Raw genomic sequence first — 6,000 nt, 5'->3', positions numbered from 1 at the left:
TCTCTGTCCGCCAGCCCCCCTTCTCCAGTTCCAGCTGTTCCTTCTGTCCGTCTTCCCCCTAGGCAGGCCCCCTGTTCATGCTGATGTCAGTCCAATTGCTGAGTGTCTGGGCATCCAGGCCGCCTCCGTCCACTGAGGTTGTTTCTAAGCCACCTCCACGGGGCCTGCAGCGCTCTGGAGGGAAACGCTCTGGGTTCAAATCCCGGTTCTGCCACTCACAGCTGGTGACTTGGGCAAGCCACTCACCCATCTCTACCTCTCTCTTCTCATCAGTAAAATGGACATAATACTACTATCAGTCCAGAAGGCTTATTAGAAAGACCAAGTGAGCAGAGACGTGGAAGCATTTAGAAGGGAGCCTGGAGTGTATTGGTTCTCACCATGCTTTCTGGAACTGCTCTGAGCCAGGGGCTGTCCCCGCCCAGGGCCCAGGTCAAGGGAAGGGGGCTAGAGGTAGCCTCTGTGATGGAGGGGGGTGGGGGTGGCCAGCACTCTGCTCTAGCCAGTGGCTGTCCTGCGGCCAAGTGGTATGGCCAGATCTTCAGATTGTTCTAGTAAACTGGGAAATCCAGAGTCTTATTCAATCCCCTGTTTTGCAAACGCTAGTAACTATCCTTTTTCTTTTAAAAAAAAAAATTTTTTTTTGAATGCTCTGAGCATCCAGTGCAAGCCTTCCGCGGTCCCCCACTGCCTGTCCTGGTCTTGTGCGCCCCCGGCCACGGGCTCAGTCACTCCTGACAACTCCTCTGGGCTCCAGGCGCCTGCCTTTGTCCTGCCTCGGTCTGGAGAGCGCAGGGCAAAGGAACCAAACAAAGGTGGTCACTGTTACTGGTGTTGTCCCAGCGGTGGGGCCGCCGCGAGTGCCCCCCTGGGACTGTCCCTCTGTCCCCTGCGTACCCTGCCAGCCTCTCCCCTCCCCCGCCTCCAGCTCGTCCCAAGCCCGCCTGTCCCCAGCGCGGAGGCGGGCCAGTGACAGAGTGGGCAAGCGGGGCAGGACGCTCCCCTGGTGGCAGCCGCTGCCCGCCCCCTCGTTGCCATGGGCCCCCCCACCAGGTGAGGAGGTGGGGCCATGTGGGCGGGGCTCAGGTCAGCCCATCTTCGCCTCCGGGGCCTGCTCAGAGTTCAAGTTCAAGTTCAGGGTTGGGGCTGGCCCAGGGACTCTCCTACCGCCCTGGGGGAGATCACTGAGGCTTCCTCTAACCCTTGCAGTAGCCCAGGCTGGAATTTGGAGTTTGACCTTCGAGGAGCCTCTCTCAGCAGGCGGGGCCGAAGGGAAGGCCACCGCCGTCCTTTCAAACTCGAGCTGCGAGGGAAAAGGAGCCCAGAAGTTTCGCCCCCCTCACGGCCAGCTCTGTCTCCAGTCTCCCTCCGCCTCAGACGCCGCCGCGCCGCCGCCGCTGGGACCCAGGGCAGGTGGGCCCTGCATCCAGAGACAGGTAAGACTCCGTCCGCCACTCCCGCAGCCCCCAAACTGATACCCATTCTGCACACGGGGGGCAGCTACTCCAGGGACCGGACGCAGCGCTGGTAAAGGATGGGGTGGGGGGGGCGCAGAGGTCCTCTCCCCAGAGGGGGCTGGTCGTGCCCCACGCACACGGGCAGATGAAGCCAGAGCCGCAGGCCATGCCGGGGTCCCAGATCCTCCACTTACGGCCTCAGGCTTCTGGGGTGAGCATTTCTCCTTATCTATCTATTGACAGCGTGAACCTCAGCGCAGCCCAGGCCACAGGTGTGGTGGACTCATGAGGCCCCAGGAGATAAGCAAGTGAAAAAATAGCTACATAAACAGCGAAACACTGCTGGAGGGGTGGAGGGTGAGGGGGTGAGGGGGTGGAGGGAGCACTGCCTGTGACTTCCATGCGGCTGCTGTTAACTGTAAGCAAATAGGAGTCACTGGTACATGGCAGGCGCGTGTGTCTCGGCGAGCTTTGCATGGTGGACCGGTATGCCTGGCCCAGCCACCCTAACTCACAGCAGAGACAGATTTGGAAAGAAACGCGCCCAAGGCTGCACAGATAGTGAGCTGGCAAAGCTGAGACTCAGCTCCGACAGCCGAGAGCTTATCCACCAACTCTGGCTTTTAAAAGGTGTCTTCATGATGATTCTGGGGAGCAGGTGGGAGAGATGCCCTCCCTCATGGGGCATCTTGAGGATATGACTTTGGGTGGTGGTCGGGGGTGGAGATGTTGTGTCACAATTGTGTGTGTGTGTGTGTGTTTGTGTATATCTTAGTTCCCTGACCAGGGGTCAAATTTGCACCCCTTGTATTGGAAGCGTGGAGTCAACCTCTGGACCTCCAGGGCAGTCCCAAGCTGGGTCACAACTGCAAGAGTATATAGCAAAGGCTCAGAAAATCCCCCATTTGTTCATGATATAAGTCTACTCAGTGCGTGGGGACTTCACAGGTGGCACTAGTGGTAAAGAACCCACCTGCCAATGCAGGAGACATAAGAGACCTAGGTTCTATCCCTGGGTCGGGAAGATCCCCTGGAGGAGGGCATGGCAACCCACTCTAGTATTCTTGCCTGAAGAATCCCATGGACAGAGGAGCCTGGTGGGCTCTAGTCTACAGGGTTGCAAAGAGTCAGGTATGACTAAAGCAACTTAGCATGCATACATTGAGTGCCAGCTCAGAGGACACAATGTGAGCGAGACAGACAGAGTCCCTGCCTTTGTGGAGCTTACAGTGCAGTGGGAATGAGTGGTAATGAGAGAATCATACAAATCAAATGTCCTGCTTGATTCAACAGTGATGGGAAGTTGTGTTTGTTATGATGGCAAATCATCCAACTTAGACTGAAGCCAAGAGAAGACTCCTCTGGGGCTGTGACAGTAGGGTGCCATCTGAAAGATGAGTAGGAGTTTGCCAAGCCAAGAGTGTAGGGAAGTGCATGCCAGGTGGGGGGAACAGAATGGCAAAGACCCTGAGGCAGAAGTAGCATCCATGGGATAGAAAGAAGACCAGGGTGAGATGGGGCTGGGGCCATGGCAGAGCAAGTCAGCAAGCTCTGAGATGCTTTGAGCAGAAAAAGGAACCCATCTGATTTATGTTCAAAGATCTCTCTGGCTTCCATGTGAGGGGAGTGGATTCCAAGGAAGCAAGAGTGGCACTGGGCAGGCAAGGCGGGAGAGTCTTCCTCTGCACTAGACACCCGTGATGGTGGCTTGAGTGAAAGTAAGAGAAGTAAAGTGAGAGGAAATAGATGGAGTCCAGCTCTGCTTTGGACGTACAACAGAATGGAGTCAGAGGTCAGTTCTGGGAGACTGAGATTCTGGGAGTTGAACAAGAGACACTATAATGTCTTTTTTGGTATGTTTGCTAGGCCTAGCCTCTTTGGTGCTTAGACACAGTACCTGGCATGTAAGATGTGCTCACAGGCCACTGGATGAGTGAATGAATGCAAGAATGAATGAATGCAAAATTGAATGAATGCAAGATTTGAGGATGACTCTCAGACTTCTGGCCTGAGCAGCAGAGTGGCTGAAGTTGCCTTTTAGGAATGGACTGGAAGGCCTTGAAGATCATGATCTCTGTGTTGGACAAGTTACCTTTGAGATGACGACTGAGACTCCATGAGAGATTCCGTGCCAGCACTTGGATGGACAGGTCTGGGCTCAGAAGGTGCCCTTTTGACACCTGTTCTCTCTAGGAGTCATGAGACAAGGTCATCACTGAAGTGAGGAGGGGGCTGGAGAAGAAGCCTCACACCAGGGTCCCTTGCACTCACACCTGTTAACCCCGCAGGGACTCTTTGTGGAAAGCTGTCAGGCCCTACCGTGCCCATGGTTTTCTTGCTAATGACCAGGGAGGTAGCTCTTTCTAACAGGCAGGGGACAGTCCCAGCCTCTGCTTCAGCCCAGAGACCCGGAATCTGTCCTCTGGTCTCTTTCTAGAGATCTGTTCCTAATAAGCCTCATGGCATTAGCTGTCTGAGCAGGCCAGAAGTGGTCCTCCTTCCGTCCTCTCTTCCATTGTTTTAGGCTCTGACGGCCCCCCTCAGCCTTTACAGTACTGACCCCCTCCCTCTGATAGGGCTGCCTCTACCATCAGCATCTTGAATTTGAGCCAAAGGCCAGGCTTATGGCTGAAGAGCTGGCAGTTACCTTCACAGGGGAGTGGAAGAAAAGGGTGTGAGTGGTTGCTGGCCCCGGGAGGTGCAGCCTGTGTGGGCCCGTGTGGTCACCTCTGGAATTTTCCCTGCTAAGGGCCCATGTGCTGAGCAGTAGTTGAGAATTTGCAGATCTAGCCCTGGTTGGAAGCCCCAATTCAGTCATTTAGCAGTGGCATGACCTTGGGGCCCCAGCCTGGGCTTTCTATGGGGTTAACCAGAGACCTGACCTCTTAGGGGTGCTATGTGCATAAAATGAGATTCATACATGTAAGGGCCAGGATCTGCATGACCACAAAGTCCATGCTCTCTTTTCTTCCTTTCTTTTAATGATTTTACAAGAAGGATGGGTTGGGACTTCCCTGGTTGTCCAGAGGTTAAGACTCTGTGCTTCCACTGCAGGAGGCTTGGGTTCGATCCCTGGTTGGGGAACTAAGATCCTGCATGCTGCTCAGAGTGGCCAAAAAGGTAAAAAATAAATAAATAAATGCTTAATGAAAAAACAAAAGAGAAGGACAAGGTCAGACCTACTAGGTCTGATCACATTCTATAACGAACTCGATTAATGCTTTTAGCAAAACTGTGACATAGACCTGATTAATATCCCCATTTTATAGATGCGAAAACCGAGCCTCAGAGAAGTTATTTGCCCAAGATCACAGAGCTAGTGAGAGGTAGAGCTGGGATTTGAACTGGGCAATGCAGTTCTAACATCTTTACAGTTGATGGAAGGGCATCTATTTCCCAGGGAGTTTTTAAAAACTCTCATAATTAAAATTTGTAATTAGACAGTCATTGTCATCTTTGGCCAGTGCAGAATTCTTCCCTGGTTTCTCTCTCCATCTCTCTCATTCTCTGTTCCTGTAATGTGTTTATTATTCTTCAGCAAATAGGACTGCATCCTGGCAAAATAGTTGGTACTATTTTTCCCATCAGCATGTATCCATATTTAACATACATGTATGGTTTTATGCTGTAAATCTTGTTCCATTTGTCTCTTTTTCTTTCATTATGAAATATTTCAGATGCACACACATCGTAAAGAATAATGTGGGGAAAAAAATAATGTAGCCCCACCAGTGGATGCATGTAGAGGAGCCAGCCTAAGAAACCCAATGCAGTGAAGACAGTCAGAGCCCCCACTCTGCTGTGAGCATGCCGGCTCATCTTTGCCTAGCATTGGGGCTCGGAAAATTTCCACATCTGCTCTGGCAAGTTATGTAAGAGGCCAGAAGGAAAGGGGTGAGCAGCCATCTCTGCTTGCTGAGTTTCCTCTGTTCTTGGGCCAGTTGGCAGCTGCGAGGGCAGGGTGTTCTTGCAAACAGGGCCGTTGTTAGAGTGCCTGCTTTGCATAGACTCCTGTTAACCCTGGCCTCCCACAGGGTGGTTCCGTCTGTCCTCGGAAGCGAAGCCCTCCGGGGCAGTGCAGAGGGTAGCTCTGGGCATGCAAGGGGCTGCAAAGGGCTGGGTGAGATCTCGCGAGGTCGGGGGCCAGGTTCACTGTCATCACCACTTTGTCCCCCAGGCCTAGCACAGAGCCTGGCACACAGCTGGTGCCTAATAAATGTTTGTGGAGAAGATACAAGTAGATGGAAGGAAGGAGGGGAGGAGAGAAAGAAGGAGAGAAGGACAGGGAGGAGAAAGAGACAGACAAGACAGTATTGGGTAGCAATGAGCTTCAACTCAGGACCTGAGTTCGAATCCCACCTCTGCACTTCCTATGACCCAGAGGCCAGTGGCACAGCCGTGACCTGAACCCAGCTCACTCTTACTTCCCGGTGGCTCCATTTCCCACCTGTAAAATGGAAGTGTAACCCGGGTGGCTCAGCGGTAAAAAATCTGCTTGCCAATGAAAGAGACTTGGGTTCAATCCTTGGGTTGGGAAGATCCC

At 53.1% G+C, this 6,000-nt stretch overlaps 1 protein-coding gene across 2 annotated transcripts in view; it reads left to right on the top strand.

The window, feature by feature from the left end:
* Positions 1-1,295: 1,295 nt before the first annotated feature.
* Positions 1,296-6,000, top strand: part of SLC5A11 (solute carrier family 5 member 11) — a 56,336-nt gene continuing 51,631 nt past the window's right edge. The window contains exon 1 of one of the 2 annotated variants that reach the window (XM_081554461.1): positions 1,296-1,436. The gene's annotated coding sequence lies outside the window, so the exon portion shown is untranslated. The remainder of the gene's footprint in view (positions 1,437-6,000) is intronic. The other variant, XM_081554460.1, reaches the window with a different exon arrangement.

Source organism: Giraffa tippelskirchi, chromosome 13, assembly GCF_054371585.1.
Source record: "Giraffa tippelskirchi isolate mGirTip1 chromosome 13, T2T-mGirTip1v1.2.pri, whole genome shotgun sequence".
NCBI classification, from domain to species: domain Eukaryota; kingdom Metazoa; phylum Chordata; class Mammalia; order Artiodactyla; family Giraffidae; genus Giraffa; species Giraffa tippelskirchi.
Note: the sequence above shows the minus strand (reverse complement) of the source record. Positions and strands in the feature narration are given on the sequence as shown.